Raw genomic sequence first — 17,973 nt, 5'->3', positions numbered from 1 at the left:
ACACACATACACGATATCGAGTTACATATAAAATCGGCAAAAAAGGTAACTGTGGAAACACGCTGAATCGGAGGAAAATGGCTTTTCTACTGGATCATTTCAAAGGATACGGCGAACGCGGTTAAAGGAATAGAAAAACGAGTTAAACTCGACCACGTGAAAGGGGTTGCAGATTCCAGGTCGACTTTACGACAAATAAAAGTGAAAACTTCTCGTGGCTACGTTTGAAGTGCAACGTGGCTTTGATAATATCGTAATAACAAGGTTACTAAACATGCTTTCCGATAAACAGTAGCTTTCATTGACACATTGACATCGTCTACTTTTTGGATTAAAATTAATAACCATCGCGTCGGACCATTTTGGGGCTTTGATATGTTAGAATTTACAACGAAACAATTAATTAATAAAAAACGAAACGAGATATCATGTTTTTTTTTTAACTAAATAACTTCGTTTAGCTACCCCGCCAGGGTATATTAGTATAATATCTCGTTTCCTCACGTTGTCACTATGCTAAAATAAAATAGCAATGAGAAGTCGATTAAAATATGTATGGCTTGTTTGAGTAATTATAGAGTGTGTGTATTTGATAATTCGTATGCAGTGGAAAAGTTCGAATAAGTAGAATTATTAATATTAAATTCCTAATTTGGTTCAAGTTTTATTCAACTTCTACTTGAATTTTTTATACATTTCCACTAAGCAACAACTATTTTCATTTTCGTAACATCGCTTATTCTCCAAACAAGATAGAAAATATAATAGAAAATAATATAAAACAGTAATTTCCATTATAAATGAAAGAAAAAAGCAAAAAGATGAAACGTCTTTTGTTTACCGGTACGAAATAATTAGTAGCAATTGGAGGCATAAATTCTTCGGAATTACGATCGATCGGAATTGAATTGTTAGTACTTCCTGGTTACAGGATTATGCATGGAATTTACCAAATTCAGGCCGCAGTTCATCGACCTGCTCATTGCGTGCCGCGAGCCCCGCGATACATAAAATTAACGATGCTTCGATAATTAGATTTCCTCGAGCATAGTTCCAAAAATCGCGACAGAAACGGCCATTTGTCGAGTAATCAGATTACCGTGACATTTTATACAAGAATCTTTGTTCGCATCCGGTTTTAAAAGAAATTTCAGGAAACTGGAAGGGTGAAGGTCTGGAAAAAGTTCAAATAGTAAAAGTTCAATATCTTGCGAGAAAGAAAAAAGAAAGAAAAGAAAGAAAGAAGACAGACAACAGAAGTTTCTTCGACCGGGCACAATCTGAAAAGGGAAATCTCGATTCTAATAAAACTTCTCGATTTCCAAACTCCAAGACTTACGAATGCAAATGCTTTGCAACAATGAAATTGTTGTGATTGCTGCGAAGGCGTCGTTCAAACGTTTCTATCTCCGCTTTTTATAGTTGAGAAAAGGAGAAAAGAGCAGAGAAAGGAAAGGTATTCAAGAGCACAAAAGAATACTAAAGCCATTGATGAAATATGCAAGCTGGCCTCTTAACTATTACCTTGGAAATGCTACATGGTTTGTCTGAATGAGGAATGGAGAAAGAGACTTCTAGAATTTTCATAGGTGGCGAGGCGAATATGACTTTCATATTTGACTTTGTATTTACAAGGAAAAGTCACCCTTGATAGAGGATTACAATTGCAAAGATGAAAGGGAAAAGCAAGGGCTATAGCAAAGCAGATTTATTGTCGAGATCGATCTTAACTTCCACGCTTAATTAATTAAACAATAAATGCATTTGCTGCTGATAAAATTTCAATTTTAATGTATTTATAGGAAATTGGAAAGTACGAAAATGTTCGTGATACATTTCAATTTTAATGTATTTATAGAAAATTGAAAAGTACGAAAATGTTCGTGATACATACGACACGAAAAAATATAGAGTAACATCTGATGTAATATAATCAATATTTAGATTCCATCTCCTTAATAATTATCTGCGTAAAATATATGTACATTCGCACAAATATCCGCAGTCTGCTAATAAGATAAAACATGCCCCAGCTCGCAAATAAACACGCAATCTCATGCAATGACCCAACAATCCAACCAACCCCAACTTGCACAAACCTTCGCAATGTATTCTCGACACAAAAAATGACATATTAAAATACTAAAACTCATTGCCAACATCTCGAGGATCCCCAGAAAACAAAGCCTCCCTCTGGAGGCTGGTCCATTTCCAAGCGAATTCAAGTAAGTCGCTAGCCTACATAGCTAGCGTGCAAAATAGAAAGAAAGAAAGAGAACGCAAAAAAGCAAGAAGAAAAAGAAAAAAGAAAGAGGACAGATGCCATTATGCTGGTACGATACGTTGTCGAAACGCATGAGTGTTCGCGCGATATTCTTTGATCAGTCCTCGGTTCCTGACGAATGTGTGATTCGTTCCCTTGGCGCGAGCGCGAGCAACTGTGCGCGTGTTTAACTCTCCCACTTCCCTTCGCTGGTTACGTACGTTGAACTCTGACCCGGAAACGCGAGCGACGGGGGTGGCTTTGTGCTTGGCCTTCGACAACAGGTCCACACGCCGGCTACGCTATCGAGTCGAAGAATGGAAGGACGCGCGCTTCTGGGATGCTAGAAACTGCGAGCAGTGCGCGCATTCCCTCGTCGTCTCGCGTACTGTTAATGACTTCTTGGCTTTTCTTTTTTTTTTCACGAAAACGCGTACTCGCTGGAGACTTTAACACACGAGCTGCTGCATATTGATACTCTACACTTCCTTTCTTTTCTCCTTCTTTTTCCCTTCTTTTTCTTTGATACTGTATGTTTCGCGAAGTTAGTTTGATGGAGTTGGGGTAGGTGAGCGTAAAACGGACGGTGAAGGGATTAGTTCGTGTAGATGAAGTTCGCATTAAATTAATGAGCAAGATTTTAAACGAGTTTGTAAGGAGAGGCAGGTTAAAACGTGGGTTAGTATGAAGACGGGCAGTAAACGTGTTATATAGTATCATACTTAGGTTATAAGCGAGGAACTTTTGTGTTTCAAATTTTTTAGGTAATTAGTAACAATTGATAGAAATATTTTATGAACTATCGTTGTAAGAAAGATGTCAGCAAAGTATTAAATCAAAAACCATTTCATTTATAAAATTGGACTGCAAATGTGCATGCAAATTCAGGTATTTACGAACACGTGCTTATTGCAATCCTGCTACTGATGTCGTTTTTCTCACGTCACAATTTTATTCTTTTTAATAAGCAAAGAGACTTTTAACATTTTGAGAACAATACAAACTCAAAATGAAAAGTTATAGATATCAATAACAACTTGGCACATTTTTTATGCTATATCGTAAAATATACTTTATTCCGATTCTTGCATATTTTTGGAAAATATATAAAATAGAAAACGTCTCAAGTAAACAATGCGTTAACAAACTCGTTAACGGTAAGGAAAACGTGATCGAATGTAAAATTATTTTAAAAAATGCAGCAAAGTTAAAAGATAATTTTTGTCTCTCATTAACATCCCCTGTGCTCTTTCCCAACGATTCGCAGAAAAAACAAATACCAGAGGCTGCTTACTTCCTGCATCAACGTGAATTTCTCGCGCGAAAATCTCGTCTGCACCTTGTGTCCACGAGGTGTGAAGAAGGTGGGAAGGAAGGAAGGAAACAGCGGAAAAACAAGGGAACAGCGTTAGTTTATGCGCCGCGAGACGGTTCGTTGACGAATACACAAAGAGAGAACAAAGGTTCGTCGACGAGGCATGTGAAAATGGGAAAACTATAACAGCTCTGAAGAACTTGCGGTCTGTCATTTTCCGCTTGAGAAATACGCTCGAGGAATTAATGAGTGATTTTTGTGAGTGTTATTCGTGTGTAGTAATTTAAACAGACTTTTTGGTTGTTTGGTGTCTGTCTGCGATCTTGTGAAAAGCGGAGAATGCAAACTATGAGATATGTGCGGTATTGTGAAACTAATGAAGGATTACGACAGATAGCAGCATATTTGAAATATGTTTTGAGTATTGGAGGATTTTTCAACGATAGATACATGTGATTTTTTCAGAAAATTTACCTTAAAATTTATTACATTAAGAAGTTGAAATAACGAATTTTCACATTATTCAAAATGATTTAAAGTTCAAGGACGAAACACGTGACTACTGCAATAACCATACTGAGGGAAAGATCGATCGAGAGGATTGATTAACGGTAGATTGACGGACAAATGGTACTGATGAATGGGAGACACACCTGTGACAATATACGTGAATGTGCTCGTATGCCAATAATGAGACACCCTATGAAATGTTACTTCAATCTTCTAACAAAGAGTATTAAAAAGGACACTATATCATATAACTCTAAAACCAAAACATTTGTATAGTTTTCATAAGCAAAAAGTAAAAATATAGAAAACTTGGTCGATAATTCACATATTCACATATTATTCAATTAATGTAAATCATTCACGCAAACATTTTAATATTCAGGAACGTATAAAAACTGTTTACAAATGAAATCCTCTATGATTTTTTACTCTATAGGAACTGTAACGTTCTAATTTAACTTGTCACTTTTTACTATACTAATAATTCCTTTATTTATGAGTCTCCAATTTTTTAATACATTATGTCACTACAATAAAAAATAAGCCGTATTGTATTTACATGAAAAACGTCCAAGATGAATTTGTTTTGTTCACTCTTAATTTCATGATTATCCAAATCTCTGGGATGAATTTTCGAAGGATGGTGCTGATTAAGAACTCGTGAGAACGAGAATTGGTAACTATGACAACTTGTCGAACGGCCGCCGATCCATGTGCAATCAGGTCTGAATATTAATTAACCCGATAATTTATGAACCACAGATACAAAGGTACAAATGGGAATGAATTAAAGCGATAGGGTACACACGCATGCGTGTGCAAATCAACGAACCAAAGTAGCGCACTGTTCACCGATGCTACGACACAGAATTAGCTGCGGCTTAATCCGGCTGGGTTTGTTAACTTCCAAATTGAATTTCTCGTTCAACAATCTCTGGAGTGGAGAACTTCGCGACCACACGAATGCGTTTATCCTGATGCGGTCGTGGAATAATTTACACGCCGTAGAATTTCGGTTCTATCAAAATGATCTAAATTAATGATCCATCTAATAATTGGAAACATATCGAGCTGTTTGAACTGAAAATTTATTATTTGTTTTGTCTATGGTAATCGTGGTGTCGAGGGGAAAAGATTAATCTATTTTGTTTTATTATCGAATAATTATATTGTTAAATTAGTATATACTTATTAGTGTTGAAAACATATATTAATGGAAACTGAATTATCAATTTGTTATGTTAGTGCATTTTTATTACGTAATGTTAGATTACTATATAGATAGAAATATAAAAATACCTATGGTTATTTTCATATTTCTATATAATAATAACGCAGTTTATATTCTTTTTTTATGATTGCATTCCTATAATATTATTGTAGCTGCTATTGTATATTTTATCGGACTACTATATTTTTATGCTTCTGTGCGCTTATATCCCTATACTCTTATACTATAGCATTCATCATTTCGTTATTCTATTAATTTATATTGTTCTAAAGTTTCTTCGAAACACGTCGCTGAGAAATATTTTTATCGTTGTTGTGATTCATTGTGGCTGCTTCTTACAACCGTGTGACGTACCCCTTGCGTGATACTTCACGTCGTTACTCAAGGGTAATGCGTACTTTTTGAGAGTGAGCTATAAAAGGGCCCACCCTATGATCTCAGACAGTCTCGAAAGTCTTCTACGTGAAGGATCTCGAAGTGCCGTTTCCGGGGAAACACGCGAGATTCGCTTTCGTTGCCGCCTCCTACCATCTTTGTTTCGCGACCGCAAGAACTGCGAGACACTTTAGATATTCGTCTACTCGGAAATGTCGTTTCCACGACAAAAAATGGAAATTTGTCTGAGAAAGAGCGTGGAAATGCATTCTAAATGCTTGGAAATATATGGTAAAATATATTTTATTAATATTATTTAATTAATACATAAAATTTTATATGTAAAATTGTATGTTATACATAAAAATGTAAAAATTGTAAGACGTATTCAAATTTTGTATTTATTGGGTATTAAAACTTTAATACATGATGGTATTAATGAAGTGGATTATAAATATTTGACGTTTTAAAGGAGAGAAAATGGTAAACAATGATAATTGATAAATTATTTTATAAAGTAATTGTGTTTGAGCAAAATGGAAGATGGAATTGATTATATCTGAATATTCTGTATATTAGAAAAAATGAACTAAAACATTTAAAGTGTAAATTTATAGCTGAATCATACTAGAAAAATATGGTTTACAAAGGATTGTAAATAAAAGGTTACATAATTGATTACAATTTTATCTGAATGGAATCTGCATTGAGAGTTGGAATAATTAATTATTCTTATCTCAAGATCTGGAAACTCGTTGCACATTGAAACCCCGGATTTCTTGAACCCTAACTTCTCTTCTATTACAACACAGAATTATTTAAATTCTAAGATTGTGTTACGATCTTCGAAAGAACAATAAGGAACGCTGGCCGTTAATTTTCTAGAACACGGTAAGTCGAACAAGCGGAAAAAGAAGAAGCTGAAAAGAGTGTTTATAGAAAAACGTACAAAACTCCTCAGTCCAAACCTACTAAAAAAAGTTCGTAAATTTCATATTCAAAATTGTATCGTCTTAACCAGTATATACAAAATATGACAATTTAGAACAAAATAATGATAAGTGTTAAATGTTAAAAATTGTACAGTATACAAAAATATAGTATACTATATAGCAATAAGAAGCGCCAGGTATTAGAGAACAGGTGTTTCGCAAAAGCGCCAACGACCTAACGACAGCACACAACAGAAATCAATTACACGAAGAGCCAACTCCTCCAAAATGGCGCACCTTCGTGGATTATTCTTGGCCTGGTATATTTCCGTTCGGCGCATTTTTCACGGCCGTTCACGGCTAATTCCGTCTCCGTTGTTTTATAGAGCGAGCCACGTCGGTGCACGCTAGTTCGTGTCACGTAAACCGTGCTTCAAGCCTCGCCAACGATAACCAAAGTCTCGTGACTTTCCATTCCGACGCTGTTCCCTGCATGATTCGCAACTGATCGATAGAAACGAAACCGAGCACAAGGTAACGTTGTTAACCGAATATGCTACCAGTAATATTCGGACAAATTGCTTGAAATCTCGTTTCATTTGCAACAGTTAAGCAACCGTTACCTTTAAAAATCGAATGTTCTGAATGTACTAAATATACAGGCTCACGAAAGTACTCGAACACTTGTGAAAACTTATTCTGAATCTTACTGTATGTGTTATATGAAGTATTTTCTATAACATACGACATGATATAAATTATCATGATTACATTGGTAAAGTTTGAAACAAACCCGAAACTACATATAGAAGTCACAAGATATTTATTGCAAATATACACTTCATAAAAATCACAGAAGTATATATAATAAAAAGTCAATTACCCATTACATCAATAAACCTTAATATTTAATGGATCCACCTTTACTATTAATTACATGTTTAAGGTGATTGATAAGGATATTTATAATACATATGTAGCAGTTTTTTTATTAAGTAAATGGTTGCAATAAATACATTGTAACTTTATATACATTACCGGATTGGTTCCAAATGCTATCACTGTAATTATGACAGTCGTGCCCCGTTTCAAAGGGAATCTTAAAATGTTTAATAAAATTAAAAATACAATTTACAAAAGTTTCTTTTCACGCACATAATATATTCATAAAATTTGTCCATGTTGAGTATTCGAATACTTCCATAAAGTTAGTGTATATTACGTATTCTACAGAAATACGAATGTTTCCTATAAACTATATTCGCTATTTCACATAACCTGTGAAAATATTGCGAAAAAAATACATGATACATAATTATTTGTTAAAATATTTGAAATTTACGCTCTTATGTAGCGTAAACAGTATAACATTTCCAAAATTCGCAGCGTTACAATACGAGAAATTTCATGCAACAAATACAAAATATACTCGACATATTTTATTATTTTATTTTAATACATTTATACGCTGGAATATTGAACAGGTTTGTCCCATATATGCGAACAAATATTGAAATTGATTTCATTCTAGGTTTCGCAGAATATTGTTCATTCGGGTACGACTAGAATTTAGATTAAGGGTGCACGAAAACGAAAGAGCATGGTCTGACGAAACACGAAATTCAAGAGGGAAAACAGAAGAAAAGTGGTGGCCGCGAAATTAGGTCGAATGAAGACGCGGTAAAAGTTGTCGACAGTAGCCGTACTTCTAATTACTCGAAATTAAGTTAACGAGCAAAGGATGTCGAACGACGTGAGAGGCGTTCTCCATGGAACATCTTTCGATTGACACGGTTTCTTCTCCTTTTTTATTCATTTCGAATGAATACCGCGTCAAAGAGAAGGAACGATCAAGGAATAACTTCTCGACATTTAGGAATCCAATATTGCTTTTTGATCTTAATGAAATTATCTTTTCATGTTTCACGTACAGTACATTATAAATCTAATATAAAAAGATGAGCGTTTGTATCAAAGTATGATATATGACACGTACAATTTCATAAACCTTTTTCTTTTCAAACAAATATTTTCACCCTTCTGTAAATCATTTTATTTATTAGAATTTATTATTAGAACTTCCTCTTTCTCTGTATCTCTATCGCGATCTGTTCAATTTTCTAAATATCACAATAAATAGGAATGTACTTTACTTTGAATATTTCACCTATTTTCGCATACTATATCCACCCTGTAAATTTGTTAATCCTTCAATTTCTTATTAAATGAATAAACATACGCAATGTATAAATTTCAAGATAAATTTAAATAATAATGCTTGCACCATCATCAATTTTTTCTACTTTTAATACAGCGTAGAGTCAATTAATGTAGCTTCTGTCTGACTCAACGTTTCACACAACCGCTTAGTCTTCCAAGAACCTCCATCAATTGGAACATCCAGACCAACCGCCGGTCAAATCTTAATTCCAATTAATTTCATTTCACCACGGAGAATTTCATTGTATCCAAATTACTCGAACGTCGACTCGAGAACGATCGTCCTAACGTTAATACCAATCGTGGGAATCGACGTTTGAACGAAGAAGGAGTATGTCGTTTCTACGATATGGTCTCGTCGTTCTGGAGGGTGACCCGTCGGGACTAAGTGGTCTCGTTCAGGACCATTGGCTGCGTCGATTCCTACGACACTCGTGCTGACACTTCACCGGAGGAGATGAAGTACCCCATACCCTCGTCCCATGCTTTCGGTAAGCTCTCCAGATGGAAATCGATCGAGCCTTCCTCCTCTCTACTAGTCGTTTTACTCTCTAACATCGATTAAACCAGGCTTGTCGATTTATTCGAACCTCGACTCGACTCGTACGCAAATTAATGCAACCCCTGGTTAACCCGTTTACAATTTCTCTTCAGTTACCGAGCTATTCATGCGTGGAAATTCACGCATGTACATTGATACCACGTTTGCTTTTCTGTTTCGGCAAATTCATTTTAATTGGTCGGGAGTTGTCGAGTCGAGGGATTATCGATCGCGGAGCGAAAGCTTGGCTCTGCAACTGCGATTTTCGTGGTGAAAAAACAGATTGAAGGATGGAGAGGGGCAGCAGGTGTTCTTTGCACGATGAAAGCTGCGCAGAATGATGGTATTAGTTGAAACGAAAGAGCCTTCTTTTTGGATCCGCTATGATTTATGACCAGAAAAAGAGTTCAGTGGATAGGAGTGTAGTTACTGTACATAGGGTGGTAATTGTTTGGGAAATGAATTACATCTGAGTGTAGTTTTACAGGAAAATGTGTAAGTTTTTTAAAGTTAATTTACTATTATAGAAAATATCATGATTTTATGGAGTAGTGAATATAATATCATTTGAGTAATTTGTCAATTATTATTAACGTAAATTCATAAAATGAACTTCTATGGTACAATCATTCTTATCATTTCTACGTTTTCCTTTTACATTTACAGTTTGATATATCGGAAAGTCTTGTGGAAACTTAAAAAGAAAAAAAGATAATAGAGCATTTTTCATCCCCTCATCTCTCTTCAAACCTTCCACTATGCAAACAAACTATTGTCAAACTTCTAAAACCCATTTCTAAAAGCATTGTAATCATTCTAATCGCTTCACCTCATACGACTAAATACTTTCTTTCTACTCTAAGAATCTTTCTAGCCATTGAAAAGCCGCATAGCCACGATGTTAAGAAACAAAATTTGATAATCTACACTGATTAAAAAAATCATGATCAAACTTCAGATCCATGCCTATAAAAAGAAAAAAAAAACAACAATCCGGCGATAGATTCACACGTGAACTCTAATCATCCCGACTGTACCTCCTACAAAGCCTCTCAAATTAGGCAACAAGTACCCTCGATTAGAGCCAAAAATTCGCAACGTTCCCGTAAAACGCGGAAAAGCATCGCCGCGAGTCAGACGGTCGCGATCCCTTTTTTTCATTCGGTGGCAAAGAGTGGCAGGTTGTAAAAATCGCGCGGCGGTATCAAGCGGCTGAATGAAGCTGGAAAACGCGAAGGAGGCAAACGGTTTATGGAACAGGATGGCGAACATATTCAGGTGGCTGTGACTCCGACTGCAGTCGGCGAGGGGAACTGGGTCAGTGGAGCGGATCGAGACGCGTGGGCCGCGGGATGCACACACCTTTTCGACGTCGCCGCATAAAACACCACTGCAGCATCAAACATCACACTCTGGACGGTGATTGGGGATGAGAGGTCAGTGACTCCGTGCACAGCCGCTGCTTCCTCGCCCCGACTGCGTCGTTCCCGGCCGCATTCGTCGCTCCCGCATACGGTCCACCCGATCCTTTCCAACACACTTGACACTTCCTTGCTTCCAACACTTCGATTCAGTTCAGTCGAATCTAATCGACTCGAAGACTAGTTTCTAGTTTACTCGAAGACACGATACGAGCTTCGATGACACGATGTGTTATGTTTTCGATGAGAGTTCTTCAAGATCCTCTTTTTTAAAATGGTTCTTCTTAATAGATTGAGGGAGACTATAAGGAGAAATTGATGATGCAACGCTGAATATCAAATGTAACGGCTGCAGTCGTAAGGATACGATTCAGTTTAGATGTTACGATGCGTTCTTCGTATGAGACGCTGAGATCTCCTTCAATCCTTTTTCAGGGAGATTGGTGATCAAATGACGTACGTGAATTATAACGATTGTAATTCTAACGGTGTGATAGTAGTTTTGATGTTACTATGCTTTGTGTTCTACATGAGAGACACTGGTTTCTTTGCCTCTTTTTAGTAGATTGAAGGACGCTGTGAGGGAAGATCGGTGATAAAACGGCGAAGGTGAGATGTTTGGGTTCTTTGATGTTGGAGTTTGAGTTGAGTTGTAAAAGTTTCTCAAGTCTTTAGCAGGTTATATCATGGAGTCCCTTTTTTGGGTCTTTTCGGCTTGTTTGAAAAGTTGGCGCATATTGCTTTTTTCTGCTGTAATACTGTGAGAATTTGATGTTATCGGAGATTGATGGAGCAAAGTGTGTATGTTCCGCCTTTTTTGGGAGGAAATATTAGATATCTTTCGATATAATGTGGTTTGGTCACGAAGGAATTGCCCGAGATCTAATTTCTTGGAATTGGATTATTTGGTGGATCGAGGATGTTACTTTTTTGTCAGTTCGTTTAGGGATAGATAGATATTTCTTTTAGTCATGCGTGGATGTTCTTTTGCTCGTTAAACTGAATTATATCAAATTGTTCTCTACTCGCTTAATTTTATTTATTTATTTATTTTTGAAATTCTATAACCATCATTTCTCTTTCGTCAGCAACGAGAAAATTCGTTTTCAAGTCTTTCTTTTCTATTTTTATATAACAAGTCCTCTCTTCGTCTTTTGGAAGGATTATTAGACACGACAATTTTCTACCCAGTAAGTACACCATGAAACGTTAATCTCCCCTGGAGTGTTGGTTTCCTTCCACTTCTTTTGAGAATATTAGATTAGACCTCAGCTCGTTAATTTTTAGCAGAATGTCACGATACAATAGTTTTTTCATTGGGGACAGAGTTTCATGGGATCTCAGTCTTCTAATCTTTTAATATTTAAGAATTCAGTTCTTCTCTTCCTTTTTTAAGAAATGTTTGTCACTATTTCATGAATTCTACAATTTATTTCAGTTAATATTTAATTCACTAGATCTTGGTAATCTACGTTTTCTTTGGAACACATTGGGTAGTATTTAATCTAATATAATAGCATACAATTTATTATACACGGTTATTTGTCTTGGCATATACTTTTGTTAGCTAATTTTAATAATATGTCGTCAAAATTCTTCCAAAAACTGCTGTCCTTAAATCTTATCTTTTTTCAATATATTCTAGCTCAGTTTCTTCCAAAACACGTGAGATATTATTTTTTCACCAATCTCAACTTCTATTTAGCAAAGTTGAAAAGTATCATCCAAATTAACGCGCTATTATTGTAAAATTGCTAATAACGTTACATATCATCTCAACATCAAAACAATATTTTCTAAATGTCCAGTTGATACAATTCTGCCAATCTTACTTTTCGGCTCAAATGCTTTTTAACAACTTCCACTTCTGATTCATCATTTACAATATCATTATCAGAACGTTGTCTCCCATATAGTACATACTGTCTTTCAACGTTTGCCCTCTACCAATACTCTTCTGCTTTTATTTCTTCCTTTAAAGAACATTACCTTTCTTTTATTATTCTTTTCCTTTAAAAAATCCCTGTATTTTATTAAAACACGTACTGTCATAAGTTCAATTCATTTGAACTAAAATATTTTACAATTTACAATTCCCAATCATAAACTTGCTGTACATCGATAAACCCCTCTATAAATACATACTGTTATTAAAAGAACACTGGTATTCTTTATTATCTTTTTCTCTCAAAATTACCTGATTTGAGATAAAAATGTTTTATAATTTTCAACCCTCAACAACTAACCAGATGTGCATCTTTAAATCCTCCCTTCTATCGAACACTGTTCAATGCACTGTACTGAACACTTTTCCTTCCATTATCCCTTTATCTTAAAAAATCCTTTATTTTATCATCCTCTGCCTCACAAAACCTTCCACTTTATTGCCGGCCTCTAGCAAAGTCAACTACTTTTCACTCAACACTTTTTCTCACAAAAATGTCCTGTCTCTCACATTCGAGCCCGAGCGTACCGGCATCTTCGTGGTGGGATGAGTCGCGCGCGGGAAACCGAGTCTCCTATCAAGTGCTCCACGGCTATAAAGTTAATCCGTGACTTTTCGATCGACCAGCTACATCACATCATTCCTAGGCCCGTGTCCCGCCGACAACTGGCCTCGTTATTGCCGACGACATGTGCTCGTAGCCGAGCCGAAGTAAACAATGGCTTATCGACGAGTCGCAGCAGCCAACCGAGCTGATAAGGTTCGCGAATCTATATCGAAACACGGTCTGACCTCCTCTGCGAATCCCCGATAAGCCATTATTGTCGGGACGTTTAATTGCCGGATTAAACAGCACCAATTGTCACGATCGAGCACAACGAGAACAGTTTGCCCCAAGATCGAGGGAAATATGAAACGTGTCTTTGAGAAATAAGATGGACGATGTCTTCGAGGAATATGACGAACGATGACTTCGTAAAATATATCAAATGTAGCTGTGACTGTTCTTTACTTCGAATCTCTATGGTTTGATGCAGCTTGAAGATTCTAGGTAAATTTGGACTTTCGAGTGCGTTTTGTTTAATTTAATTAGGTTATTTTATGAGACCTATTTTCTTATTATTGAGTTTCGATGGAATCTTGTCTCTTATTTGTCAAATGTACATGTTCAATTTCCGAAATATATTTAAGCACACGTTAGAAGAATTATATTCTTATATTTATACACCCAGTAGTGTATCTTTATGATGTAATTTCTTGACTGAAGCAGAAATATATAATTAGAACAAGAGACGATGTCAAGTGGAGCTTGACTTAGAACCGCAAAGAGTTAATCTCTTAGTAGCTCTTAATCCTTTTAGTGGCTACAGATGTTGCAGTTAGCTGTTCATTGCTGGGATATCGTGTATATCATGTCTGCCACAGAACGTTCAGACCTACTGCAGAATTTTGACAATATGCTGAATAGGAGTATTGGAGTTGAAGGAGTTCAACTGATAAATAAACTAACACTTTATCAGGATCCTACATTCAGTGTATTATATCTTCTCCAGATACTATTAAGATACTAGGTTCTACTATCAATCATTTTCTTTGCAGCTCAAAGACGTTTGGTTTTGAAAAGGTTAGTAATTTTACTTACGTTTGTTATATAAAATGGGAAATTTTAATTTACAAAAATATACAAAATATACATAAAATGTACAGAAATATACGAAATATTTAAAATAAAGTTACTTGTTATAGTACTTGTTTAGAGAGTGAAGCAAATTTCTATTTCAGTCTTCCTTTTCTTAATGGAATGAACGAATGAGTGCATGTATTTGCATAAACATCCACAACCTAGTTAAGAAGTACCGCAACGAGAAAAAGAATATGAAATATTAGTTTGAAGTTTAAGTATATTAAAATGCAACGCGAGTGAAAGATAAAATGGAAGTTAGATGAAGTAACAAATTTCTGAAACATGAGCGAAAGCTCAAGTGCGTAGGAAGCAGAAGATGATAAATCAATTTAGAATGAAGAAAGATAAATAAAACTCTTGGTATGTATTAATATGCAATGAAAATATGTATAACACATAGAACAGAAGCTTTAAAAGCTATTTATATTTCCGACGTAGTTGGTTATTAAGAGTACATTGTAAGTTCTTACCCGGCTTATGAGAAGAGGCTATTTACGTTATAAAAGTTTATGCAGAAAATTCTAGCCCTCTAGATGGAGATCGTTATGTGGTTTCTACCATACTTGCTGCTAATTGTGAGATCTCGTTAAATATGCATAACGTTCCTTGAGTAGAATAATTAGTCGATGAAATAGGCTGATCGAAATTGAGTGAGAACTTATGGTTAAATTCGAAGCAAGAATTTCTGATTAAACCTACGTCTTATTACAAAACTCGGTATTCTCTTCTTCGAAAACGAACAAAAATATATTTGCTTAAAAAGCTTGTTATCGATGAATGCAATGTGATAGAAGGATAAAGCTATTAATAAAACATAACAATTCGTTGAACTATCTTCGCCATTCGACTAATAAAATTGACAAATAGTTTCTTCGATCAATAAAATTATTGAGTACGAACTCCAAATTAATTAGCATTGCAGTTCTTCGATTGCACCGAAGTAGAAACTGTTGGACAAAGATCATCCACTTCTCTAATTGAACAATTTTGGAAACACAGCAGGATTTAATTGTTAAGACGTACAATGTTGTACAGTTTGAGAGTTTAGTAGTGTATTGGATCTTTTCTCAGTTTTTATTGTAATTATACTAAGATTCTGTATCGTAATTTCAAGTTTCCTGGTTCGCAAGTTCTGTGTATTTCCTAACATTGAAACTCTGTGTGTTGTCTAAAAAAATCGATAAGTAGATCTGAGCATCGGCACTCGGATAGTAAAAGAGCTAAATTTAACTGTAATAAATATATCTGAGAATAATGGATCCTGACTATGTCATAAACCTTACTTAACGACAAAGTCTAACGTTACATGTACACAACACTCAATCGATCATCGATCGATGCAGTATACCGCGTCAAATTTCATCATAATTCTTTTCCTGCACGACTCGATCGCGACTGTGAAAACGTGGAAAAGTCGTCGTCCAAGCTGTTCTAAAGAATATCTCTTTACGGTCGAACGAGCCCGTTCGCGGAACGTTTCTGTGAAATCCTCAAATCCGGAAAAAACTTTCCGTGTCGCTCAGTAAATAGCAGAATAGATCAAGGAACACGGTCGCTTTAAAGATATCTGGTCAAATTCTATGACAAATATCGAGAAGCGAATAGTTTGAACGATTTATAAGAACTAACAGTAAAGGTGAAAAGTGAAAAAGGGAGTATAAAAATAGGAATAAAATGAAAAAATAGAAAATTGATCGAGTGGATGTTAGAATTGCCTCGGTATTGCGATGAAAGCATGGCAGAACGGAGGTGAAAGCGAGGAAATATGTGTCGAACAGGGAGGAGACGAAAGAGAGTATGAAAATAGAAAAATCATCGATCGATGGTGTCAGGGGAAAATCCGATTATGTGGTACGGTGTTTCGGAGAACGAACGGCGAGCTATTACCGTGTGCAATGAAACGACTGCATCGAATTTTGCTACACGTCGAAAAGCGTGCGATTTACCGTTTTTACGATGATAAAATAGAAATTCCAAATAGTAAAGTTTGCTTATTCTTTCCTTAGTATTTTTCGTTCGGGGTCGGTTATATATTTTATACTCGTGCAGAAAAGTATTGTCATATTTATTGATAAGCCTTGTCTGACTACATACAGATATACTACTTACTGCTGAGATATAGAACCTGCTATAAACATAGAACGCACACTGAATGTTTATTTCGAGTAATAATTATAAACTAAATCAAATTTCTTGCCATTGCACATACTACCATTTATACTACAAATGTTTAACTTGTTCCCCTGATTAATAAATAAGTACATTTAGATTATTCTTTCAAAAATATAGACTTAATGAAAGCAAAAAATATTTTTATAACACAAACTTTGATTTTTTTTTCAATTTTTCCGTTTCAAGCTTTGAACCATCATTTTCGCCATCAATTAAGGACTTTTTCTATATAGAATAAATAAATGACATGTATATTGAACATTAGATTTTAGTTTCATTCTAACGACGTTTCACTCGCGATAAGATGGGAACATAGATACGTCGATGAAAAGAGACGACACTTCGTGATTCGTTACCAGGAAGTTGTACCTTACACATTACGCCGTCTTATCGGAGCGATTCGACATGTTTAAATGTCGATAAATTACGACGGGGCCATAAAACTCATCGTAAAGCGAGCCGATACACTTACATCTACCTAAGTAACCCGTCGAACCCATTCGAGGCAAGGAATTTTGAAGTTTCACCGTATATCGTGTACTTTGAGTTATGCTGAAGCGACAATGTTTCTGCCTATAGAACCACGAGTGCGATAAAGACATCGCCATTCAGAAATAACGCTCCACGGATCGATGCAGTTCACCGACGTCAGCTCTGTACGATATTCACTGTGCAGAACGGTTAGTATCCTGCACGACGCGTAATTCTTCTCGACAAGCAGCCGACGCTAAATTACCGCGAGAAATTATGTGGATAACAAGGTATGTATCTCCTGCAGAAAGTCCCGAACCGGGACACGCAGCGTGTCGCATGTTCATTGTACCATGCAATTTGCAGCAAACGCGATATCTCTAATTCTCATTTGTACTTACTTTCATGAGTAACAAGTTGCTTTCTATCATTAATTTGATTTCCTTTTGGAAGATATTACAAGAGAGGAGATTTTATTACTTATGTATACTTTGGTACATAAGTGAATAATTTATTTTTTTTCATAATATAATAAGCTGTGTAAGAATTATCAATCTTATTTTACAAGTATACAATACAATAATTTATCGCTATTTTAGATCTGTTAAATTATGATGACTTATGGACAAATGTGTATCTTGTTATTATTCTATCTGTGTGTTACAGTTTGTAATTACTCTGACTTCTTCGTGATATCATGTGAATTGATACGAAATTGATAATAATTTGAATAAATGTGACAAATTGTATATAGCAACGTATATGTGATTTTTCTAGATATTATTTTATTATTATCAGATGTAAGAAACCGTGGTTTTATTCATCCTAGGTGAAGAAAATATTAAATAATCTGAATACAATACAAGGAAAATGGGACAACCGATCGCCAATCA

General features: G+C 35.5%; 1 protein-coding gene and 1 long non-coding RNA gene across 13 annotated transcripts in view; both read right to left on the bottom strand.

The window, feature by feature from the left end:
- The window catches only part of LOC100648315 (phosphatase and actin regulator 4B), a 397,768-nt gene that overhangs the window by 206,950 nt on the left and 172,845 nt on the right, over positions 1 to 17,973 (bottom strand). The window lies entirely within an intron of this gene.
- The window catches only part of LOC125384691, a 34,917-nt gene that overhangs the window by 15,555 nt on the left and 1,389 nt on the right, over positions 1 to 17,973 (bottom strand). The window contains exon 2 of the long non-coding RNA XR_007223366.1: positions 10,750 to 13,345. This is a non-coding gene — a long non-coding RNA (uncharacterized LOC125384691). The remainder of the gene's footprint in view (positions 1 to 10,749; positions 13,346 to 17,973) is intronic.

The sequence above is a fragment of the Bombus terrestris genome, chromosome 3, assembly GCF_910591885.1.
Source record: "Bombus terrestris chromosome 3, iyBomTerr1.2, whole genome shotgun sequence".
Classification (NCBI taxonomy): domain Eukaryota; kingdom Metazoa; phylum Arthropoda; class Insecta; order Hymenoptera; family Apidae; genus Bombus; species Bombus terrestris.
Note: the sequence above shows the minus strand (reverse complement) of the source record. Positions and strands in the feature narration are given on the sequence as shown.